This window comes from Kogia breviceps, chromosome 7 (genome assembly GCF_026419965.1).
Source record: "Kogia breviceps isolate mKogBre1 chromosome 7, mKogBre1 haplotype 1, whole genome shotgun sequence".
NCBI lineage: Eukaryota > Metazoa > Chordata > Mammalia > Artiodactyla > Physeteridae > Kogia > Kogia breviceps.
In genome coordinates this window covers 68,678,763-68,706,580 of record NC_081316.1, presented here as the reverse complement: position 1 = coordinate 68,706,580, position 27,818 = coordinate 68,678,763, and the positions used below count along the sequence as shown (strand labels likewise).

At 37.3% G+C, this 27,818-nt stretch overlaps 1 pseudogene; it reads right to left on the bottom strand.

Moving 5' to 3' along the window:
* Positions 1 to 27,818, bottom strand: part of LOC131760315 (caspase-12-like) — a 38,790-nt pseudogene that overhangs the window by 8,368 nt on the left and 2,604 nt on the right.

Sequence of the window (27,818 nt, the reverse complement as noted above, 5' to 3'; positions counted from 1 at the left end):
TCTTATCAGAAAAAGCTAATATTGTCTTGTCACTTTATCTGCAGCTATCTTCCTATTTCTCCTTCCTTTTTATAGTTAAATTTCTCCAATTTATCTACACTCAACATCTTCATTTCCTCCTAGCCTGCTCACTTCTGTCTTCTCTTTCCCACAACAAGTTTACCAAGTGACTTTCCCCAAGGTCATCCATGACCTCTAATTCATTAAGTCTAATGAATTAGACTTAGGCCTCACATTTACCTGGTCTCCCATTCACATCAGAAAATATTGGTAACTCCAAAAGATTCTTTCTTCATAACTCTGACAACACATCCTCCCAGTTTTCTTATTCCCTGACCATGCTTTCTTAGCATAATTTGCTGACTAATATTTCTGTCCCAGATTCTGAACTCCAGAGTTCATCAAACCTTAGCTTTAGGATGCATTCTCCTTCCATTCTCTGTTGCTAGATAAATTGATCCATTTTTAGATTATTAGATATCATTCTTAAGCAAGCATCTCCCAAAATTCAAACACTTTCTCCTCTGGAGTATACAGCTATGTAACTCTCCACTCTTCATCTCATCTTGAAATATGCCAAAAGCATCTCAAATTTTCTGGCAGGATTCCCATTTTAATGAATGAACCATGGTTCTCCACTTGCAAACTTGAGTCACCTCAATCATGTCTTCATGTTCATCAGAAATACTCACTAAACTACTAGGCCATATAAATTTTATATACTAATTATTTCCTGGATCCAAATATTTACCTCATCTCAAGAATATCATTATCACCTATGTCTTGTAATACTGCTATAACATTTTAACCTATCTCCCTACATCTAATATTGTTGTACTGTAATTCATTATCCACAGAATCCTCACAGTGATCATCTTAAAAGAGATACACAGATGGCCAAAAGTGACATGAAAAGATGCTCAACATCACAAATTATTAGAGAAATGCAAATCAAAACTACAGTGAGGTATCACTTCACACTGATCAGAATGGTCTACATCAAAATGTCTACAAATAATAAATGCTGGAGAGGGTGTGAAGAAAAAGGAACCCTCCTAAATTATTGGTGGGAATGTAAATTGGTGTAGCCACTATGGAAAACTGTATGGAGTTTCCTTAAGAAACTAAAAATAGAGCTACCATATGATCCTGCAATCCCACTCCTGGACATATATCTGGAGAAAACCATAATTCAAAAAGATGCATGTACCGCAATGTTCATAGCAGCACTATTTACAATAGCCAAGACATGGAAGAAACCTAAGTGTCTATCGACAGATGAATGGATAAAGAAAGTGTGATATATATATATATATATATATATATATATATATATATATATATATATCTCACAATGGAATTCTATTCAGCCATTAAAAAGAATGAAATAATGACATTTGCAACAATGTGGATGGACCTAGAGATTATCATACTATGTGATGTAAGCCAGACAAAGACAAATATATGCTATCACCTATATGTGGACTCTAAAAAACTGATAAAAATGAACTTATTCATAAAATGGAAATAGAATCAGGGACATAGAAAACAAACTTATGGCTTCAAAAGAGGAAAGGGGGGATAGATAAATTAGGAGTTTGGGATTAAAATATACACACTATGATATATAAAATAGATAACCAACAAGCACCTACTGCATAGCACAGGAAACTATACTCAATATCTTGTAATAACTATAATGAAAGAGAAATTAAAAAAGAATCACTTTCCTGTACATCTGAAACTAACATAACATTGTAAATCAACTGTATTTCAATAATATTTTTAAAGAGAAAAAAAGCAAGAAAATCTTATCATTTCATTGCTTAAAGGTCACCTAAGCAATGAAATAGTATAAAGTAAAATTAGTAGTAGTATAAAGTAAAATTAGTATTAAAATATATTAGTACAAAAGACCAAATCCTTCCTTAACACATGAGGCCTCAAATTATGTGGCTCTTGTGTACTTCTCCAAATTCCTTCTGGTTACTGTCCCCTGGCTCTGTGTTTTATCCACACTGGTTCTCTGATTCTCTTTCCTAAGCTCCTTTCTTTCTTTCTCACGCCCTCCTCATACACTGTGTGTTTTTTTGTGTTTATTTATTTATTTATTTATTTTTTCTGCCTGGAATATTCCTCTCTTACCCTTGTCAGCCTAAAAATGTTAAGAGGCAGTAACCAAACAAAAGCATTTATTTGGGATCAAATAATTGTTATTCAGGGCACACAGATTTGGGTAGCAATCCAAATAGTGTCCCACTAAGGATCAAAATCAGAGGTTGTTAAAGACAAAAAAGAATTTTGATTGGTGTTGCAAGGCAGAAAGCTAGACTTGACTGAACATGATTGGTTGCCAAGGCTATCACTCAGCAAAAACCCATCACTGGAACAACTAGCAGGTATTCTTTCAGAGTTATTGGAATATTTGGCATATTTGTAGTTTGGTCCAGCTCAAAAGTTCATGTTTCAGTGAGGATGCGCATAAATCTCACTTGGTTAATGGCCTCTCAGCTCCATTTTAAAACCATGTGACATAAGTAGTCTGTTTGAGTTTCTCTTTCATGCCCTTGATATGGTTAACTCCTTCATCTTTCAAATGTGAACACAATTTTTTTCTTTAAAACACATCATATTTGACAATCATTATTTATTTCTGTTAAACATAACAGATATTGTCCCCCAATTAATTTGTCTCCCTCGCCTGACCATACATTCTGTAATGTTTAGTGACCATGCCTGCTTTAGCTGTGTATCACATGCCCTGCACCTAGTACATTATCTGCACATAGTTATGTATATAAAAATATTAATGCAAGAATTTCTCATATTAGACTTTATTTCCTCAATTAAATTAAACAGTCTCTTAGAGTATGTATCAGACTGCATATACTTTTTATATTTTTTATTTTTTATTTTTATTTTTATTTTTTTAACATCTTTATTTGAGTATAACTGTTTTGCAATAGTGTGTTAGTTTCTCCTTTACAACAAAGTGAATCAGTTATACATATACATATGTTCCCATATCTCTTCCGTCTTGAGTCACCCTCCCTCCCACCCTCCCTAGCCCACCCCTCTAGGTGGTCACAAAGCACAGAGGTGAACTCCCTGTGCTATGCGGCAGCTTCCCAATAGCTATCTAATTTGCATTTGGTAGTGTGTATATGTCCATGACACTCTCTCACATCGTCACCGCTTACCCTACTCCCTCCCTATATCCTCAAGTCCATGCTCTAGTAGGTCTGTGTTTTATTCCCGTCCTACCACTAATCTCTTCATGACATTTTTTTTCTTAGATTCCATATATATGGAATCTAAGAAAAACACATATATATATATATATTTTAAACTTCCTTTAATATCTAAAAGCACAGAACTCTTCTTTCAAATAAAATATTATTAAAACTCCAATATGTAAAACAAAGAGAAGTAGAACTATTCCAGTTGTGGAATGGGTGTTTCCTGCATGGTCTTTTTCCTACTTTCCCAGGTAGACTCAGAGGGTCCTTTAATCCCTTCCTAGTCACAAGCAACCATGAACCAACAGCACTGCACCACCATGGAGCTTTTAAAAAATGAAGAATCTCAGGCCCAGCCCCAGACATACTGAATGAGAAATCTATGTTTTAATGAGGTTCTCAATGATTCCCATGCACATTAAAATTTGAAATTACTACATTAAACAACTTAGAACTTGTATAAATTAGGTTTTAAAAACTGCCCTTGTTATCTAAATCATTGATAAAACAATATCACAAATGACTGTTAAATAGATTTTCTACAGGTATGACCATGAGCAATAAAGAATATATTTTAATTCTACTTTCTACTGAGACTTTCCTGCCAAAGAAGGATTTTCAGTCACTGACTGCACTCTCATGAAGTCAGGCATTTGAATGTTAACTAATAACCTAAGTCTAGATCCAAATAACTGGCTGACAGGTGTTGAGCAAGCATGTGTTGAGCAAGCTTTACAGTTTCACTAGTTGACTGATTTAGTTCATAGTAGATCATCAGGTGGACCAAATCTGAGAAGATGATACATTTCTGTGCCATTGCTACATCTAAAAAACCTCTTGATTTATGTATAAGCTATTTTAGACTATTTTAAATCTGAGTCTTCATCAAAGTCCTGTTTATTTTGAAAATTTCCTCTAGTATCAATACATACAGGTTTCCAGTCATGAAAATCTCAATAATTAAATATCTTCCAACCTAAATATCTCACTAGTTATGGAAGAAATTTTCTTATATTAGTGAAAAGATATGATCATAACTAAGCCTGTGATCAAGAAACTAATAGGAGAGCTAGAATTGTTCTCCCTGAAGTCACTTACATGGAGTCGAAGATTTGAAAGCAATGAAGTCTTTCTCCACATGGCTCTTTGTAATGGCATCAGTCCTGATCGAACACCGAAAGAACTGGTCATACCTATATGCAGAGGCTTCTCCCATGCCAGTCACCTAAACAACTCCAGCACCTTCTGAGATATCCATGTCTTATAAAAGATGTTATATTAACACACACACATACACCCAGAAAGTCTCTTTTACAATTATTCCTTTCAATATGGCATTTATTAAAAATGCAAATGTCTTGCTACTAGAAAAACTGCCTCACTGACTGGGAACCACATAAAGCCCACTTACGTTTAGAATGACCATGCTGACAACCTAGTCCCAAATAATCAGGATATTCCTCATTATTCTAGGCTACTTATCATTTCTTAAAAAAAAGAAAAATAGTACAGTATTATTACAATTTCTTTCTGCACTGGACCTACCGAAATATTGTTTCTCTCCCCATCCCTGGGGAAATGAAGGCTAGACACTAGACTAATAGAAAGAAGTACATAGTCACTCCCTGGGTTTCCTGAACTCAGACTCACTGCCTCAGCAGGCCTGCATAATGATGACCTTGGGTTTGTCTCTTAGACTCTGGCAGTTACGGCTGTTGAAAATTTGGAAGAGGGTATCATCATGATGAATATCTGGGTCTGCCCCACAGGTTCCATCCAGGATGCCATGTGACATAAATACAAGGAATGTACTGTCTGAGGATTGGTGCTCTTGGCGGGCAGCAAACTGTCTTAACGCTGTTTCCATTTCCTGAAAAATACTCCAGAATTACTATTGAGGAATTTTTCTTATATAGTTTATACTCAAATACTAGGTGGAGTTCACAAAAAGGAGCAGGCAGTAAAGAATCAGGTGATTTGGACTGAATGGAATTGTAAGAGAAATTATATTCTGACATAAAACCAGGAAATTAGATGTGTAAAGTATTAAAGTTAGTAGAGATTTTACTTAACATCTAGCCCAATGGTTTTCAGTAGAACCTTACACTTAAGAAGATACTGGGAGATGGAGTATAATGAGGGTCAAGTGAGATGATATGTCTCCAATATGAGAACTTTGCTTTCATCTGTTTTACATGTTGGAGTTCCTGTAAGTTTTTATTAAAAAACAGAGAGATATAGACAGAGGCAGAGACAGAGATAGAGAGAACTTTCTATTGACAAAAATTAGAAACACAACAAATTCCTTCATCTTGGAACAGCAGAAAGTTAGGTTTAAAATGGTTTGTCGGGCTTCCCTGATGGCGCGGTGGTTGGGAGTCTGCCTGCCGATGCAGGGGACACGGGTTCGGGCCCTGGTCCGGGAGGATACCACATGCCGCGGAGCGACTAAGCCCGTGAGCAACAGCTACTGAGCCTGCGCGTCCGGAGCCCGTTCTCCTCAACGAGAGAGGCCGTGATAGTGAAAGGCCCGCGCACCGTGATGAAGAGTGGCCCCCGCTCGCCGCAACTGGAAAAAGCCCTCGTGCAGCAACGAAGACTCAACACAGCCAAAAATAAATAAATAAATTTTAAAATGGTTTGTTTAACGCCCTCTGGGATTATTTTTGGCACGGCCAGAATCACAACATTTTCTTTATGTGTGTATGTGCAATTTTTTTCTACACACGTTGTTTTACATTTACACACATGATATTGAAATTGTAAAAGTCTCATAAGCTTTTTCTGTAGATATCAGTAACTTTCAGGGCCCAGAGCTTATGTCTCACCCAGGCTATCAAGTAATAGATGCCTCCCAGATTGAGAACTTTAGAAAGCTCCAACATTTTGGGGGAAATATTGCTACATAGAGCTGCTCTAAATATTTTCTATGAGATTGTGCACAGGAGGAGGCTGAAATTAAGGGAATCTATTCTGGAGCAAATATAATTTCTATAACATGCATTTTATTCTTACAGCTGCTAAGGAAGAAGTTCAAAACTGTTTAGGAGGGAAGAAAGCTTGTCCCACTCTCCTGGTCCATTACCAGAACTTGTGAGATCCTCTTTTACAACCACACTGAGTATCCAAGGTTTTCAAGCAAATCTTGCATTCCCAAAAGGTCAACCTCAGAACCATATCAATTAGAAAGATAGTCAAATTATTTGTTGCAAATGATGAGGGCCAGGCATGTCCGGCCTTCATTCTCCATCACTGGATATATCTGCAATTAACAGACACAAAATGAGTTGCTCCAACCTCCTAATTTTGTCTCCAGAGTCCATACAAAACAGGCCCTTACAATTAAACAGTGGATGGCCGGAGAGCTTGGGAATGGAAATGTAGTCTCTTGAGGAAAGAGACAATACCTGAAATTGAAAATATATACTAGGTCTGAGTATACACTCTAGGAACTTGGCTTTGGTTGGGTGGTGGATAGGAGTTCAGAATGTGATGGAAGAGACAGGAAATCAAATGTAAGAAACAGTTAAGTAGATAACATGATTAAATAACATCCTGTGCCTTTGGTCTGATCTTAGGACGTTTGTAACAAGAACTAAAACTAAGTAAGTCCCAGTATCTTGTTTAAATGGAAGATCTTCCGAAGCATATCACCTGATCTGCTTTTGTTGTCTTCAGTGTATGGAAAGGATCAGGACAAAGTTTTAACTTCCCGGGCTGGGAAACCTGTGTTTCCTGAGGAGCTAAAAGAGAAAAAATAGCTCATTAAACAGTAGCATGCACTGCCATGAAGTCATGCAGATCTTTTGACTGGGCTTTCATTCTCCAGAAATGCTTACTGCCAGCCCACCACAAAGTTTAATATAATAAGAAAATCATTTCATATTTAAAAAGACTAAAACACAAATCTTGAATTCTTTTGCTTTCTGCTTTCTGCTTTTAACTGAACCCACCATAAATTTCTGTTTTTGTTAGTAGTCAAAACTTTGATTGCTTTCTCAGACCCAACACACTAGACTCACATAAGCATGATATCTAAGATTGGGAAGGAAGCCTAATGTTCATCTTGCCTAATAAGGTCATTGTTCAGATATTTTAACTCTGCTGACTATATGCCTACTTTATTATTACCACTCTCTGAAATAACTCCACTAACTGTGTACTTACAACATTGTAAGGCATTCTTGAACAGTTCTGAGAATCATAAAGTGTGAACTTTCTAAGCACCGGTATATATTTTCCTCATTGGGAACATACAGAAAAAACATCTAATTCCTCTTCCTGTAAGCCCATGAATTCTCCCATGACTTCAATATATCTTTCCCTATGTTTCTACTATTTTATGTAAATGCCCCATATAAATAATTATTTTTATCTTAATTGTGTTTACTGTACTATAAGCATAATTAAGACAGGGAAGATGTCTTTAATCTTTGTATTCCCAGTATCTAGAATGATACCTGGCACAGATTAAAAGTTTATGACTGCTTGTTAATGAATAGTTATCTCCTCATACTTGAAAATAGCTACCAAGTATCCCCTGGTTCACATTTTCCCTTAGGTAACAAACCTTCTATTCCTTCTAATATTTTTGCATAAGAATATCATTGATGGAGATCAAGATGGCAGAGAAGTAGGAGGATGTGGATGGAGCTCACCTCTCCCCACAAATACATCAAGAATACATCTACAAATGGAAAAATTCTCACAGAACACTGGCTGAACACTAGCAGAGGACCTCAGGCACCTAAAAGAACAAGAAAGATCCCCGCATAACTGGGTCAGATGAAGGAAAGGAGAAGGGAAAAAGAAGAGGAGAGGAAGCAGAATGGGAATGGCATGCCTGGGTTGGGGAGCTGAAGGAGAGGAGAGGTTCCTGCATCCAGGGAATCACCCTCACCTGTGGGAAGATCAGCTGGGACAAAAGGGGAGCTTCTGAGGCTGTCAGAAGAGAGTGCCGCAACTGGTCTGTGGCAGGCAGGACAGAGTGAGACCTACACAGACAGTCTGTGCCACAGGCCTGCATGCCCCAGCCTGAGATGTGTGTCCACTTGTGTGCACAGGGCCTGGGTGTTGGAACATGGTGTTTGGAGGGCAAACTCAGGGAAAGGACTGTTGTTGGCTGCAAGGAGACAGCTTGAGGGGACAGGAGTGAGGAAATCCACAACCAGGAATTCTTGTGGAGGAAACCTGGACTGCTGTAGAAGCAAAGTGCCAAGGCTAAGTGACAAGGGGTGGAGATGCCATTGCAGCCTTTCTCCCCATATGTTATCTGCAGCCTCCCCAGGCCAGCTCCCTCATGCTTAGGACCACTGGCTTACTGCATGCCCATCCCCACCAGGGCTCTTGTGACCCTGGCCTCAGTGCTGCATCCAAGCTCCCTCCCCACCAGGGCAGACTCGTGTGCTCCAGAGAAGACTCAGGAGCAGACCTCTGTGGGTGGCCCACATGCAGTGGTGGGACTGAAACCACAGCTGAGCCACAGGGAACATGCAACTAAGGAGGAAAAACTCAAATCTCCCCTCACAGCTGTGTGATGATTCAACTGACACCCCCGTGACCAGCCTTGTAATCTCAGTACCTACAAAATGTCTGAATGGGCAACATGTGCTCCCACAGCCAAGACAGACCTAGCTTTAGCATCTGTAGACTTTGTGGGAACATATACATAAGGTTTGGGCCAGGCTGATTCAGAGCTGCCCCCATAGCACCCACAGTAGGTCCAGATCCATGACTACTTGCAATCCTGGGACCTGAATTCAGTGGATCTATGCTGGAGGTCTGGTGAAAAAACATCTGAGAGATACCAGGGCCAGTGGCTGGCATCCCCACAGTTAAGGTGGAGCTGAAAGCAGTGCCAACAACAGTGTAATCTGAGAGCTCTCACAATGGGTGAAAAGTGACACAGCAGAGTACACCCATAGGTGAACAGCTCCAGAGGAGGAATACTCAGTGGTCTCCTTCCCAGTAGGAGTACTGCAATCCTGCCTACCTCAAACTACAAATCAGAAGCACAGCTAAGAAACAGATGTGGGGACCTCTCTTCCAACAACTAGGGAGAAGACCCCACCTCTGGCAAGGAAGTAGCAACCACAGGTCAAAGGGGAGGCCCTGCTCAATTTCCAGTGCAGGCTCTGGACACTACAACATCAGTCACACCTCCTATAAAGAGAATAACAGCCATCATACAGTGAGGAAGGAGGTGGCAGACATCTATATTAAAAACAACCCTTGCACCAAAAAATATTAAACCCATGCAGGCTACACATAGAGGTTCCACATAAAATAGCCCTCCAATAGAGACTGAGGGTCTTGCATTGGGTGGAAGAAGCCCCAGAGCATTTTAGTCTTGAAAGCCAGCAGGCGTGAGTGCAAGAGCTCCACAGCACTGGGGGGAAAAAGAGACTCCACTCTTGGTGGGACATAGTACAAAGCAGTACCTCCATAGGAACCCAGGTTACAACTACCTAGGGGTCTTAAAGGGTCTCCTGAGAAGGCAGATGTTAACTATCACTCACTGTGAGGGCAAGGAAACTGGTAGCAGAAACCCCAGGGAATATTGAATGGAGTGAGATCTCCCAGACATCCACATTTCAGCAGCAAAACTTGGCCCCATCCAACAAACTTTAGGCCCCAGAGCTGGAAAGTCTTATGCCAAACAACAACCAAGGTAGGAAAATAGCCCCACCCATCAGAAGACATGCTGCCTAAAGTTGTACTGAGCTCACAACTACCTCAAAACACACCTCTAGACATGGTGCTGCCCATCAGAGGGACAAGACACAGGTCCATCTGTGAGATGGTAGGCACCAGCCCCTTCCACAAGGAGACCTACACAAGCCCCTGGACCAACCTCACACACTAGGGAGCAGACCCCAGAAACAAGAGGAACTAGATCCTTCAGCCTGTGGAAAGGAGACTGTAAACACAGAAAGTTACACAAAATGAGATGACAGAGAAGTATGTCCCAGATAAAGAAACAAGATAAAACCCCACAAGAACAACTAAATGAAGAGAAGATAGGCAATCTACCTGAAAAATAATTCAGAGTAATGATAGTAAAGATGATATAAAATCTCAGAAAAAGAGTTGAGGCATGGATTGAGAAGATACATGAAATATTTAACAAGGAACTAGTAGATTTAAAAAAGAGAGATGAACAATACAATACATGAAATGAAAAATACACTAGATGGAATAAAGAGCAGAATAACTTAGGTAGAAGAATGAATAAATGAGCTGGAAGACAGAATTGTGGAAATCACTGCCAAGAACAGAATAAAGAAAACAGAATGAAAAGAAATGAGGACAGTCTCGGAGACCTCTGGGACAATATTAAATGCACCAACATTTGCATTATAGGGGTCTCAAAGGAGAAGAAAAAGAGAAAGGGCCTGAGAAAGTATTTGAAGAGATTGTAGAAAAAACTTCCCTAACATGAGAAAGGAAGCACTCACTGAAGTCCAGGAAGTGCAGAGAATCCCATACAGGATAAACCCAAGGAGGAACACAGCAAGACACATATTAATCAAACTGATAAAAATTAAAGACAAACAAAAAATATTAAAAGCAACAAGGGAAAAGCAACAAATAATATACAAGGGAATCCCCATAAGGTTATCAGCTGATTTTTCAGCAGAAACTCTGCAGGCCAGAAAGGAGTGGCATGATATATTTCATGCAATGAAAGGGAAAAACCTACAACCAAGAATATTCTAAGCAGTAGGTCTCTCATTCAGATTCGTTGGAGAAATCAAAAGCTTTACAGACAAGCAAAAGCTAAACGAATCCAGCACTATGAAGCAAGCTTTACAACAAATGCTAAAGGAACTTCTATAGGCAAGAAAGAGACCAGCAACTTAAAACAATCTTGTACATATATAGAGTACTAAATCAAAACCTCAAGGGAACAACAAACCCCAAAACTACAATAGATATACACATAAAAAAGAAAAATCAACACAAACACAACCCTAAAGATGGTCATCAAATCACAAAAGAAGAGAACATGAGAGGAAGGGAAAAAAAAAATCTACAAACCCAAAACAATTAAGAAAATGGCAATAGGAACATACATATCAATAATTACCTTAAATGTAAATGGATTAAATGTTCCATCTGAAAGATATAGATGGCTGAATGAATATAAAAACAAGACCCATATATATATATATATATACACTGTCTACAAGAGACCCCACTTCACACCTAGGGACACATACAGATTGAAAGTGAGGGTATGGAAAAAGGCATTCCACACAAATGGAAATAAAAAGAAAGTTGGGGTAGCAATATGTATATCAGATAGAATAGACTTTAAAATAGACTCTTACAAAAGACAAAGAGGACACTACATAATGATCAAGGGATCAATCTATGAAGAAATTATAACAATTGTAAATGTATATGCACCCAACAGAGGATCACCTCAGTATGTAAGGTAAATGCTAACAGCCATGAAAGGGGAAAATGACAGTAATACAATAATAGTGGGTGACTTTAATACCCCAATTACACCAAAGGACAGATCTTCCAGACAGAAAACTAGTAAGGAAACACAGACTTAAATGACACATTAGGCCAGATAAACTTAACTGATATCTATAGGTAATTCCATCTGAAAACAACAGAATACACTTTTGTCTCAAGTGCACATGAAACATTCTCCACAATAGATCACATGCTGGGACACAAATCAAGCCTCAGTAAATTTAAGAAAATTGAAATCATATAAAGCATCTTTTCCAAACACAACAGAGATCAATTACATGAAAAAAACTGTAAAAAACCCAAACACATGGAGCCTAAACAGTATGTTACTAAACAACCAATGAATCACTGAAGAAATCAAAGAGGAAATTTAAAAAATACCTAGAGACAAATGACAACAACAACAAAAAATGATGATCCAAAACCTATTGGACACAGAAAAGCAGTTCTAAGAGGGAAAATTATAGCAATGCAATCTTACCTGTGGAAACAAGAAAAATCGTAACAACTTAACCATACACCAAAAGCAACAAGAGAAAGAAGAACAAACAAAACCTAAAGGTAGTAGGAAATAAATCATAAATATCAGAGCAGAAATAAATAAATTAGAGATGAAGAAAACAGAAGCAAAGATCAATGAAACTAAAATCTGGTTCAATTTTTAACAGAATTGATAGACTTTTAGCCTGATCATCAAGAAAAAAAATGGAGAGGACTCAAATCAATAAAAGTAGAAATGGAAAAGGAGACATTACAATGGACACCAGAGAAATACAAAGGATCATATGAGACTACTAAAAGCAACCTTATACCAATAAATGGATAGCCTTGAAGAAATGGGCAAATTCTTAAAAAGATACAAGACTGAACCAGACTGAACCAGAAAAAATAGAAAATATGAACAGACCAATCACAAGGACTGAAATTGAAACTGTGATTAAAGAACTTCCAACAAACAAATGACCAGAACTAGATGGCTTCACAGGTGAATTGTATCAAATATTTAGAGAAGAATTAACACCTATCCTCTTTAAACTATTCAAAAAACAATCACAGAGGAAGGAACATTCCCAAGCTCATTCTCCAAGGCCACCATCATCATAATTCCAAAACCAGCCAAACATCACAAGAAAAGAAAATTATAGGTCAATATCATTCATGAACATAGATGCAAAAATCCCCAATGAAACACTAGCAAACTGAATCCAACAACACATTAAAAGAATCATACACCATGTTCAAGTGGGATTTATCTGAGGGATGCAAGGATTCTTCAACATATGTAAATCAATCAATGTGATACACCACATTAACAAAACGAAGAATAAAAATCATAAGATAATCTCAATAGATGCAGGAAAAGCTTTTGACAATATTCAACACCGATTTATGATTAAAACTCCCCAGAAAGTGGGCATAGAGGGAAACTACCTCAACATAATAAAGACCATATACCAGAAACCCACAACAAACATCATTCCCAATGGTGAAAAACCAAAAGAATTTCCTCTAAGATCAAGAACAAGACAAGGATGTCCACACTTGCCACTACTCTTCAACATATTTTTGGAAGTTCTAGCCACAGCAATCAGAAAAGAAAAAGGAATAAAAGGAATCCAAATTGGAAAAGAGGAAGTAAAACTGTCACTGTTTGCAAATGACATGATACTATACATAGAAAATCCTAAAGATGCTACCAGAAAACTACTAGAGCTTATCAATGAATTTGGTAAAGTTTCAGGATACAAACTTAATACACAGAAATCACTTGCATTCCTATACACTGACAACAAAAGATCAGAAAAGGAAATTAAGGAAACAATCCCATTTACCATCGAATCAAAAATAATAAAATACCTAAGAATAAACATACCTAAGGAAGCAAGAGAACTGCACTCAGAAAACTATAAGATACTGATGAAACAAATCAAAGATGACACAAACAGATGGAGAGATATACCATGTTCTTGGATTGGAAGAATCACTATTGTGAAAATGACTGTACTATCCAAAGTAATCCACAGATTCAATGGAATCTCTATCAAACTACCAATAGCATTTTTCACAGAATTAGAACAAAAAATTTTACAGTTGGTAGGGAAACATGAAAGATCCCAAAGAGCCAAGGCAATCTTGAGAAAAAAAAAAAAAAAAAAAAAAAAAAAAAAAAAAAAAAAAAAAGCAGGAGGAATCAGGCGCCTGACTTCAGATAATACTACAAAGCTACAGTCAACAAAACAGTATGTTACTGGCACAAAAACAGAAATATAGATCAATGGAGGAGTATAGAAAGTCCAGAGATAAACCCAGGCACCTATGGTCACCTAATCTATGACAAAGGAGGCAAGAATATACAATAGAGAAAAGACAGTCTCTTCAATAAGTGGTGCTGGGAAAACTGGACAGCTATATGTAAAAGAAAGAAATTAGAACATTTTCTAACACCGTACACAAAAATACACTCGAAATGGATTAAAGACCTAAATGTAACACCAGACACCATAGAACTCTTAGAGGAAAACTTAGGCAGAAGAATTTCTGACATAAATTGCAGCAAGATGTTTTTTGATCCACCTCCTAGAGTAATGAAAATAAAAACAAAAATAAACAAATTAGATCTAATAAAATTTAAAATATTTTGCATAGCAAAGGAAACCATCAACAGAAGGAAAAGAACACCCACAGAATGGGAGAAAATATTTGCAAATGAAGCAACTGACAAGGGATTATCTCCAAAATATACAAACAGATCATGCAGCTCAATATCAAAAAAGAAAAAAACACAATAAAAAAATGGGCAGAAGATCTAAATAGACATTTCTCCAAAGAAGACATACAGATGGCCAAAAGACACATTAAAAGATGTGTTAGATGTCTCTAACTAATTATTAGAGAAATGCAAACCAAAACTATAATGAGGTATCACCTCACACCAGTTAGAATGGCCATCATTAAATAATCTACAAACAATAAATAGTGGAGAGATTGTGGAGAAAAAGGAACCCTCCTACACTCTTGGCAGGAATGTAAATTGGTACAGCCACTATGGAGAACAGTCTGGAGATTCCTTAAAAAATTAAAAAGAGAGTTACCATATGATCCAATAATCTCACTCCTGGGCATATATCTGGAGAAAACCATAACTGGAAAGGATACATGCACCCCAATGTTCATTGCTGCACTGTTTACAATAACCAGTACATGGAAGCAACCTAAATGTCCATGGATGGAGGAATGGATAAAGAAGATGTGGTACATATATATAATGGAATATTACTCACACATAAAAAAGAATGAATTAATGCCATTTTGAGCAACATGGATGGACCTAGAGATTGTTATACTGAGTTAAATAAGTCAGACAGAGAAAAACAAATATCATATGATATTGCTTATATGTGGAATCTAAAGAAATGGTACAAATGAACCTATTTACAAAGCAGAACTTGAGTCACAGATGTAGAAAACAAACTTATAGTTACCAGGGTAGAAAGGAGTGGGGAGTGATAAATTGAGTGATGGAGAGTGATAAATTGAGAGATGGGGAGTGATAAATTGAGAGTTTGGGATTGATATGTACACACTACTATATATAGACTAAATAATTAATAAGAACCTACTCTATAGCACAGGGAACTGTACTCAATAGTCTGTAATGAAAAAAAAAAAAAGGCAAAAAAACAAAACAAAACAAAACAAAATAGTCTGTAATGACTTGTATGGGAATAGAAACTAAAAAAGAGTGAGTATATGTGTATGTATAACTGACTCACTTTGTTAGTTTCTGACAGTAAAACTAACACAACTTTTAAAATCAACTATACTCCAATAAGAAAAGTAAGAATAAATAAATAAATATATATACATATATTATAGAACAATATTTTGGTTAATGGGGGAAGTGTGGGGGAGAGGGAGAGTTAAGGAGTTTGGGACTGACATGTACACACTGCTATATTTAAAATGGATAACCAACAAGGACCTACTGTATAGCACAGGGAACTCTGCTCAGTATTGGTTTTTTTGTTTTACGGTACGTGGGCCTCTCACTGTTGTGGCCTCTCCTGTTGCAGAGCACAAGCTCCGGATGCGCAGGCCCAGCAGCCATGGCCCATGGGCCTAGCTGCTCCACGGCATGTGGGATCTTCCAGGACCAGGGCACGAACCCATGTCCCCTGCATTGGCAGGCAGACTCTCAACCACTGTGCCACCAGAGAAGACCTGCTTAGTATTATTTAACAACGTAAATAAGAAAATAATTTGAAAAAGAATAGTTATATATTTTAAAATAAATAAATAACATTATTGCATCAAAAAAAAAAAGGAACAATTTCATCCTTTTAATCAACAAATTCATCAAATTACGTGTATCTCTACCCACCTTCTGTTCTTTCCCTCCTACGAAAAAGAAAGATGTTCTTCCTCTGATCTAAGCATGATACCACTCCTTATGAGTCCCTTTCCCTCTCACACAGAAGAACTTTACTCAAGCATTTATTCAGGCTTATCTTCTATAGCATCAATTTCTACCTCTCTCCCTTCTATGCTATCCCCGTTGGCATATTAGAATCTTAATTTATTTTTAAAAACACATTTCCTTGACTCTGTTTCCCCTCCATCTATTGTCCCATTTCTCTGCTCCACTTCTCAGCACAGTCATTAAAGGCATTGTCTATTTTCACTATTTTCATGTTTTGAACTCTGATTTTTTTTTTCTTGTATGCATAAAATGGCTATTATCCTCACAACTTAAGCAAAATACCTTTTACCAAGGTTACCACTGACTATTTGTTGTTTTCTTAGCATTTAGCATGGTTGAACACATCTTTTTTGAAAAATGTTCTCTAAGCTTCTGTGATCCTGCATTTTCCAGCTACTCTTTCTAAATCTGTCCGTGTTCATTGCTAACTTTTCCTCTTCTGCCAAACTTCCAAAAGTTGGATTATTCTATATTAGAGTCTCTGTTATTCTCTATCAACATCTCTCCCTAGATGGCCTCTTCTAGGTGGTACCAACATCTCTCTGTGAATTCCTCAATTGTACATCACCTGTTTATTCAACATTTTCTCTTGGATGTAATGTGTTTTAAACTAAACTTACAAAGAAGGACTTCTGATACTGTCTTCTTCTACAAATAGGTTTCTCCCGTTTTCTCTAAACCACAAGTTTTCTCTCTCTCAGGAATTGACATATTTCACCCAGTTGCTGAGCACAAAACTTAGAATCATTTTTTTTCTATTTTTTTGTTGTTGGGGTGTAGTTGCTTTACAATGTTGTGTTGGTTTCTGCTGTACAGTGAAGTGAATCAGCTATATACATACATATATCCCCTCTTTTTGGATTTCCTTCCCATTTAGGTCACCACAGAGCACTGAGTAGAGTTCCCTATGCTATACAGCAGGTTTTCATTAGTTATCTATTTTATACATATTAGTATAAAATACATACAGGTTAGTGTATAAATGTCAATCCCAATTTCCCAATTCATCCCACCTCCCTCTTTCCACTTCGGTGTCCATACATTTTTTCTCTACATCTGTGTCTCTATTTCTGCTTTGCAAACAGATTCATCTGTACCATTTTTCTAGATTCCACATATATGTGTTAATATACCATATTTGCTTTTCTCTTTCTGACTTACTTCACTCTGTATGACAGCCTCTAGGTCTATTCATGTCTCTACAAATTCTTCATCTCTTTCATTAGCCCATATCCAATCAATCTGCAGTTTCTGTTGACTCTATCTCCAACGTAGATCCCAAATATAACCACTTGTTATCATCTGTATTACTGCAACTCCAGCCTAAAAGCTATTGTCTCTTAACTGAAACACTTAAATAGCTTACAAGTAGATTTTCTATTTTATGTTTATCACTCCTCTACTCAAAAACTTCCAAAGGCTTTGTATTGCAAATAAAATCCAAATTGTTTTGCATTCTCTCAGAGACCCCACATGCTATGGCCATCCCAGTCTGTCTGACAGCTCCTGCACCCATATCCCCCTCTTTTCCTACTCCCCACCAGATCAGTCTTCTCTATCTCCCTTTTACATGACAAGACCATTCCTGACTCACAGCCCTTGTTCTTGTTTCCTCTTTCCATGGAATGTTTTTGCCTTAAAGTTTGGCACAATTCCCTCCCTATTGTTCAGGTATATACTGAAATATAATCTCAAAAGAGTTCTCATAACTGTTCACCCTGACTCATGTGTACCCCTCCCCTCAACAACAATATCGCTTTCTATGGTTTAATCCTCTTTCTTATGTACATCCCCTTAAATTATGCTGTTTATTTTTTGAGAGTTTACTATATATCTGCCCTCACTACACTGTATGAAAGCAGTAACTTTACCTTGCTCACTGCTATAAACACAGTAATTAAAATAGCATACTGTAGATTTTCAATTAGTATATGAATATATAATGTATGAATGGATATAACAAGGAATAAAGATGACAGTTTTTATTCATTTTGTAAGTTTTTCTGTAACTTTTTAAAATATAGTACTCAGAAGACAATACTATCATTACCCTTTTTCTGGATGCTATGGTTCTTTAATGTGGCCCAATAATTCAACAAATTCTTTGGTGACCACATAGTATGTGTGGCCCATGCTGTTTTTTTAAATGTGTTTTTCTTAATCACATCCTTATTCTGTTTTGTGCAGTTGGTAGTTGCCTATATCTTTGATGTTTTATGATTCCTTTCAAAGATGTTATCAACTCCATTTAAAAATGTGAGTCTTAGAAATGTTGGTTATACCAGCAAATATGGTTAATCAGTGACCGTGATGGGCTCAGCATTACAGTTTTCTTGGGTTTTACTTCAGTTCTCTTTCCACTACACCATAAGGAGTTTCTTTATCTGTCTTTGCTCTAATAATGCCATTATGTGCCCATGATATTATCTATCATAGTTAGAACAGATACCTGGGACAATCTAGCATTCTTCTCAGTTTCATAATCTTCATTTTCAACTTCTACATTCTTAGGAGAATTGAATAACAGGGGTGTAAATTCTAACCTTACTTTTAAGGAACTTTGTTAGGTGCAGAGGAGAGAAATAAGACAGATTTTCTGAGCCTCAGTTCAGTGGTCTTTCCACTATAATGTAGGGACATTCTACAGCTGCCTTACCCCAAGTAATGAATGAGGGTTCCCATGAGCCACTGGGTTTGGGGGCAGTTACCTGTTGGAGGGAGAGCCAATGCCTGGGCTGATTCAACTTTTTCCTCATCTCTACTTTTTTCACTTTCATTTTCAGATTCTGAGGTGGAATGAAAAAAAAAAATTATGGATCAATGTTCTATTCTGAAGTTTATTTCCAAAGATGAAAACTGACTGAGAACATAGAATTTCTAGGTTTTGAAGGAAATACCTTCTAACAGCACTAGAGGTCTAAGAGTTTTCACTTGGGATGTGAGATTTGGAGGCAGTTACCTGTCAAAGAAGATGACTCAGTGCTCTTAGATTCATCATTTTCAGTTTCCGGATGAGATACTGAAATAATATTAAAATAAAATTTGTTAACAGAATTAAGTTTATAGAACCTATACACTTTAAACTTTTTCCCTTGCACTGACTAGGAAATGACTATGCTCAGCATGGGACTGACTACTCTGTGAAGCATGGAGATTTTCCCCATTCTCTAATCTCCAGGTTTGTTTTAGAAAACTGTAGCTTTGTGCCAAGTGAGAGAGGAGGCAGATTTTCTCTGAAACAAAGAAGAGCTCATTATCTTCCTCTTCTGTAATTCAAGGAATGTTCAAATTCATTAATCAAGGTTTTCTGAAATTGCATTTTTCATTATGAGGAAGAAAAATACATTGTTGTACAAAAGTTAGTCTTTCAACAATAACAAAATAGTCCCAGAGGGTGTTCCAAGAATTGGGGATATACTCATGTATAATTTTACTCTGAACTAGGGGTCAGCAAACTATGGCCCAATGTCCAAGTTCAGCCTGAAACATGTTTTTGTAAATAAAGTTTTATTAGAACACATCCATACTTATTTTGTACTTACTTTATTTCACTGATTCTATACTACAACAGCAGACTTGAGTAATTATTACAGAAACCATATGGTCCAAAAAGCTTGAAATATTTACTCTCTGGCTCATCAAAGAAAAAGTGTGCCAACACATTCTCTAGAGAGAAGGACACATCTATGTTCCTCAAACTTTCAATTTCCCTATGTCTTCCTTTAACAAGGAGAAATACAGTTTCTCAGAGGTTTGTTCCTTGGGTAATCCTCAGCTAAGAAGAAGATTGCTGCCAGCCGCGGCGGGTCCTCAAAGTGCAGCAAAAATCAATGAGAGGGGGTAGGGAAAGGAAAGCACCAAGGTATGGGATCAGAAGGGCACAAACAACTGATGGTTGCAAGGCAAATTTAATAGCAAAGCATAGCCATATATATACCCCTAACGCAGGGACTTTGCATAGTCATTGTGAAGCAGGGACTTTGCATAGACATTGTAAAGCAGGGACTTTGTATAGACATTGTAAAGCAGGGACTTTGCATAGACATTTTGAAGCAGGGACTTTGCATAGACATTTTTCTATAGAACTGGGCTTCTGTCTCGGCTAGTCGCCATCATATCTGCATCAGCGGGTTTATTGCTTGTTCCACAAAGGCACAGACTTCCCCTCCAGGGTTGCTTTTCCTAGCTGTAGGGAACAACCAGGGACTCCCAGTAACTGAGCAGGTCTCTGGAGCGATCTGGCCAAAGGCCATCTCCTTTTTTACATTCATACCATAAAGTCCAGGATGCATACCAAGGAGAGTACAATCGAGCCCTGAGGCTTATGAGGGTCTTAATGGCGCATTCCTCAGAGAGCAATGCGCGCCACAGTCATGCTGGCCTCTGCAGCCGCAGGCACGCCCCACATCTGTACCCCTCCCTCCCCCCGGCCTGAGTGAACCAGAGCCCCCAAATCAGCTGCTCCTTTAACACTGTCCTGTCTGAGCAAAAAGCAGATGCCCTCAGGTGACCTACGCTCAGAGGTGGGGCCAAGTCCAAAGCTGAACCTCAGGTACTGTGCAAACAAAGAGGAGAGGGGGAGGTCTCTCCCAGCAGCCTCAGAAGCAGCAGATTAAATCTCCACAATCAACTTGAAGGACCCTACATCTGTAGAATACCTGAATAGACAGCGAATCATCCCAAGTTGAGGAGGTGGATTTGAGGAGGAAGTTATATTATTAATTTCCCCTTTTTCTTTTTGTGAGTGTATATGTGTGTGTTACTTTGTGAGCTTTTGACTGTACAGCATTGCTTTCACAATTTCTCCTAGGGGTCTGACTGTCTGAGTTTTTTTTTTTTTTTTTTCTTTTTTTACTTTTTAAAATTTTGCTTCTTAATAATTATTTTCTATTTTAATAACTTTATTTTATCCTTCTTTATTTTATCTTTCTTTCTTTCATTCCTTCTTTCTTCCTTTCTATCTTCCTTCCTTTCTTCCTCCCACCTTCCTTCCTACCTTCCTTTCTTCCTTCTTTCCTTCCTTTCTACCTTCCTTCCTTCTTTCCTTTCTACATTTCTTCCTTTCTTCCTTCCTTCTTTCCTTCCTTCCTTCCTTTCTATTTTTTCTCCCTTTTATTCTGAGTCTTGTGGACTAAAGGCTTTTGGTGCTCCAGCCAGCCCTCAGGGCTGTGTCTCTGAGGTGGGAGAACCAACTTCAGGGCATTGGTCCACGAGAGACCTCCCAGCTCCACATAATATAAAACCGTGAAAATCTCCCAGAGATCTCCATCTTAACACCAAGAAAGACCTTCACACAACTACCAGCAAGCTACAGTGTTGGACACCTTATGCCCAACAAGCAAGACAGGACTACAGGCCCATCCATTAGTAGAGAGGCTGACTAAAATCATAATAAGGCTACAGACACCCCAAAACACACCACCAGACGTGGACCTACCCACCAGAAAGAAAAGATCCAGCCTCATCCACCAGAACACAGGCACTAGTTCCCTCCACCAGGAAACCTACAAAAACCACTGAACCTACCTTAGCCACTGGAGACAGACACCAAAAACAACATGAACAACAAATCTGCAGCTTGCAAAAAGGAGAACCCAAACACAGTAAGATAAGCAAAATGAAAAGACAGAAAAATGAAGGAACAAGGTAAAAACCCACAAGACCTAACAAATGAAGAGGAAATAGGCAGTCTACCTGAAAAAGAATTCAGAGTAATGATAGTAAAGATGATCCAAAGTCTTGGAAATAGAATAGACCAAATTCAAGAAACATTTAACAAGGACCTAGAAGAAATAAAGAGGAAGCAAGCAACACAATAAATGAAATTAAAAATACTGTAGACGGGATCAATAGAAGAATAACTGAGGCAGAAGAACGGATAAGTGACCTGGAAGATAAAATAGTGGAAATAACTACTGTAGAGCAGAATAAAGAGAAAAGAAAGAAAAGAACAGAGGACAGTCTCAGAGACCTCTGGGACAACACTAAATGCACCCACATTCGAATTATAGGGGTCTCAGAAGAAAAGAGAAAAAGAAAGGGACTGAGAAAACATTTGAAGAGATTATAGTTGAAAAACTCCTTAATATGGGAAAGGAAATAGTTAATCAAGTCCAGGAAGCAAAGAGAGTCACATACAGGATAAATCCAAGAAGAAACATGCTAATACACATATTAAACAAACTGTCAAAAATTAAATACAAAGAAAAGATAATAAAAGCAAGAAGGGAAAAACTACAAATAACACACAAGGGAAACCCAATAAGGTTAACATATAATATTTCAGCAGAAACTGCAAGCCGGAAGGGAGTGGTAGGACATATTTAAAGGATGAAAGGGAAAAACCTACAACCAAGGTTACTCTACAAAGCAAGGATCTCATTCAGATTTGATGGAGAAATTAAAACCTTTACAAAAAAGCAAAAGCTGAGAGAGTTCAGCACCACCAAACCAGCTCTACAACAAATGCTAAAGGAACTTCTTTAGGCAAGAAACACAAGAGAAGGAAAAGATGTACAAGAACAAACTCAAAACAATTAAGTAAATGGTAATAGGAACATACATATCAATAATTACCTGAAATGTAAATGGATTAAGTGCTCTCACCAAAAGACACAGACTGGCTGAATGGATACAAAAACAAGACCCATATATATGCTGTCTACAAGAGACCCACTTGAGACCTAGGGACACTTACAGACTGAAAGTGAGGGGATGGAAAAAGATACTCCATGCAAATGGAAATCAGAAGAAAGCTGGAGTAGCAATTCTCATATCAGACAAAATAGACTTTAAAATAAAAACTATTACAAGAGACAAAGAAGAACAGTACATAATGATCAAAGGATTGATCCATGAAGAAGATATAACAATTGTAAATATTTATGCCCCCAACATAGGAGCACCTCAATACATAAGGCAAATACTAACAGCCATAAAAGGGGAAATCAACAGTAACACAATCATAGTAGGGGACTTTAACACCCCACTTTCACCAATGGACAGATCCTCCAAAATGAAAATAAATAAGGAAACACAAGCTTTAAATGATACATTACACAAGATGGACTTAATTGTTATTTATAGGACATTGCATCCAAAAACAACAGAATACACATTTTTCTCAAATGCTCATGGAACATTCTCCAGGATAGATCATATCTTGAGTCACAAATCTAGCCTTGGTAAATTTAAGAAAATAGAAATCATATCAAGTGTCTTTTCCAACCACAATGCTATGAGAGTAGATATCAATTACAGGAAAAGACCAGTAAAAAATACAAACACACAGAGGCTAAACAATACACTACTTAATAATGAAGTGATCACTGAGGAAATCAAAGAGGAAATCAAAAATTACCTAGAAAAAAATGACAATAGAGACACGATGACAAAAAATGTATGGGATGCAACAAAAGCAGTTCTAAGAGGGAAGTTTATAGAGATACAATCCTACCTTAAGAAACAAACAGGAAACATCTCGAATAAACAACCTAAACTTGCACCTAAAGCAATTAGAGAAAGAAGAAGAACAACAACAACAACAAAATTTAGCAGAAGGAAAGAAATCATAAAGATCAGATCAGAAATAAATGAAAAAGAAATGAAGGAAACAATAGCAAAGATCAATCAAACTAAAAGCTGATTCTTTGAGAAGATAAACAAAATTGATAAACCATTAGCCAGACTCATCAAGAAAAAAAGGGAAAAGACTCAAATCAATAGAATTAGCAGTGAAAAAGGGGAAGTAACAACAGGCACTGCAGAAATACAAAAGATTATTAGAGATTACTGCAAGCATCTGTATGCCAATAAAATGGACAACCTAGAAGAAATGGACAAATTCTTAGAAATGCACAAGCTGCCGAGACTGAACCAGGAAGAAATAGAAAATATGAACAGACCAATCACAAGCACTGAAATTGAAACTGTGATTAAAAATCTTCCAACAAACAAAAGCCCAGGAACAGATGAGTTCACAGGTGAATTCTATCAACCATTTAGAGAAGAGCTAACACCTATCCTTCTCAAACTCTTCCAAAAGATAGCAGAGATAGGAACACTTCCAAATTCATTCTATGATTCCAGCATACCCCTGACACCAAAACAAGACAAAGACGTCAAAAAGAAAGAAAAATAAAGGCGAATATCACTGATGAACATAGATGCAAAAATCTTCAACAAAATACTAGCAAACAGAATCCAACAGCGTGATTACATGGGATTTATTCCAGGAATGCAAGGATTCTTCAATATACACAAATCAATCAACGTGATACACCATATCAACAAACTGAAGGAGAAAAACCATATGATCATCTCAATAGAGGCAGAGAAAGCTTTTGACAAAATTCAACACTCATTTATGATAAAAACCCTGCAGAAAGTAGGCATAGAGGGAACTTTCCTGAACATAATAAAGGCCATATATGACAAACCCACAGCTGACATCATCCTCAATGCTGAAAAACTGAAACCATTTCCACTAAGATCAGGAACAAGACAAGGTTGCCCACTCTCACCACTCTTATTCAACATAGTTTTGGAAGTTCTAGCCAAAGCAATCAGAGAAGAAAAAGAAATAAAAGGAATCCAAATAGGAAAAGAAGAAGTAAAGCTGTTACTGTTTGCAGATGACATGATACTGCACATAGAGAATCCTAAAGATGCTACTAGAAAACTACTACACCTAATCAATGAATTTGGTAAAGTAGAAGGATACAAAATAAATGCACAGAAATCTCTGGCATTCTTATACACTAATGATGAAAAATCTGAGAGTGAATTTAAGAAAACACTCCCATTTACTATTGCAACAAAAAGAATAAAATATCTTGGTATAAACCTACATAAGGAGACAAAAGACCTGTATGCAGAAAATTATAAAACTCTATTGAAAGAAATTAAAGATGATACAAATGGAGAGATATACCATGTTCTTGGATCGGAAGAATTAGCATTGTGAAAATAACTCTACTACCCAAAGCAATCTACAGATTCAATGCAATCCCTATCAAACTACCACTGGCATTTTTTACAGAACTAGAACAAAACAATTCACAATTTGTATGGAAACACAGAAGACCCCGAATAGCCAAAGCAATCTTGAGAGTGAAAAATGGAGGAACCAGGCTCCCTGACTTCAGACTATAGTACAAAGCTACTGTAGTCACGGCAGTATGGTACTGGCACAAAAACAGAAATATAGATTAATTAAACAGGATAGAAAGCCCAGAGATAATCCCACACACATATGGTCATCTTATCTTTGATAAAGATGGCAAAAATATACAAGAAAAGACACCCTCTTCAATAAGTGGTGCTGGGAAAACTGGACAGGTACATGTAAAAGTATGAAATTAGAATACTCCCTAACACCATACACAAAAATAAATTGAAAATGGGTTAAAGACCCAAATGTAAAGTCAGACACTATCAAACTCTTAGATGAAAACATAGGCAGAACACTCTATGACATAAATCACAGCAAGATCCTCTTTGACCCACCTCCTAGAGAAATGGAAATAAAAACAAAAATTTACAAATGGGACCTAATGAAACTTAAAAGCTTTTGGACAGCAAAGGATACCATAAACAATACCAAAAGACAACCCTCAGAATGGGAGAAAATATTTGCAAATGAAGCAACTGACAAAGGATTAATCTCCAAAATTTATAAGCAGCTCATTTAGCTCAATATCATAAAAGGAAAAAACCCAATCCAAAAATGGGCAGAAGAACTAAATAGACATTTCTCCAAAGAAGATATACAGATTGCCAACAAACACATGAAAGAATGCTCAACATCATTAATCATTAGAGAAATGCAAATCAAAACTACAATGAGATATCATCTCACACCGGTCAGAATGGCCATTATCAAAAAGTCTAGATGTGGAGAAAAAGGAACACTCTTGCACTGCTGGTGGGAATGTAAATTGATACAGCCACTATGGAGAACAGTATGGAAGTTCCTTAAAAAACTACTAATATAACTACCATACGAACCAGCAATCCCACTACTGGGCATATACCCTGAGAAAACCATAATTCAAAGAGTCATGTACCAAAATGTTCATTGCAGCTCTATTTACAATAGCCAGGACATGGAAGCAACCTAAGTGTCCATCAACAGATGAATGGATAAAGAAGATGTGGCACATATATACAATGAAATATTACTCAGCCATAAAAGGAAATGAAAATGAGTTATTTGTAGTGAGGTGGATGGACATGGAGTCTGTCATACAAAGTGAAGTAAGTCAGAAGGAGAAAAACAAATACCATATGCTAGCACATATATATGGAATCTAAGAAAAAAATGTCATGAAGAGACTAGGGATAGTATGGGAATAAAACACAGACCTAATAAAGCATGGACTTGAGGATATGGGGAGGGGGAAGGGTAAGCTGTGACAAAGTGAGAGAGTGGCATGGACATATATACACTACCAAACATAGGGTGGATAGCTAGTGGGAAATAGCCGCATGGCACAGGGAGATCAGCTAGGTGGTTTGTGACCACCTAGAGGGGTGGGATAAGGAGGGTGCGAGGGAGGGAGACATGAGGGAAGAGATATGGGAACATATGTATATGTATAACTGATTCACTTTGTTGTAAAGCGGAAATTAACACATCATTGTAAAGAAATTATACTCCAAAAAAGATGTTAAAAAAATTCAAAGAAAAAAATATTAAATGTAACAAGGGAAAAACAAAAAATAACATGTAAAGGAATCCCATAAGGTTATCAGCTGATTTTTTAGCAGAAACTCTGCAGTACAGAAGGAAGTGGCAGGATATACTTAAAGTGATGAAAGAGAAAAACCTACAACCATGAATACTCTACCCAGCAAGACTGTCACTCAGATTTGACAGAGAAATCAAAAGCTTTAAAGACAACCAAAAGCTAAGAAAATTCAGCACCCCCAAACCAGCTTTAAAACAAATGCTAAAGAAACTTCTCCAGGGTGGAAACACATGAGAAGAAGAAAACCTACGAAAACAAAAACCCCAAATAAAAAAACAAATGGTAATAAGAACATACATATCCATAATTCCTGAAATGTAAATGGATTAATGCTCCAACCAAAAGACACAGAGTGGATGAATGGATACCAAAATAAGACCCATATACATGCTGTGTACAAGAATCCCACTTTGGACCCAGAGACACATACAGTCTGAAACTGAGGGGATGGAAAAAGATATTCCATGAATATCGAAATGAAAATAAACCTGGAGTAGCAATACTCATATCAGATAAACTAGACTTTAAAATAAAGACTGTTGTAAGAGACAAGGAAGGACACTACACAATGATCAAAGTATCAATCAAAGAAGAAGACATAACAATTAAAAATATTTATGCACCCAAAATAGGAGCACCTCAATACATAAGGCAAATGCTAAGAACCATAAAAGGAGATATCTACAGTAACACAATACTAGTGGGGGTCTCTAACACCTGACTTACACCAATGGATAGATCAGGCAGACAGAAAATAAATAAGGAAACAAAAACTTTAAATGATACAGTAGAGCAGATAGGCATAATTGATATTTATAAGACATTCCATCCAAAAACAACAGAATACACATTCTTCTG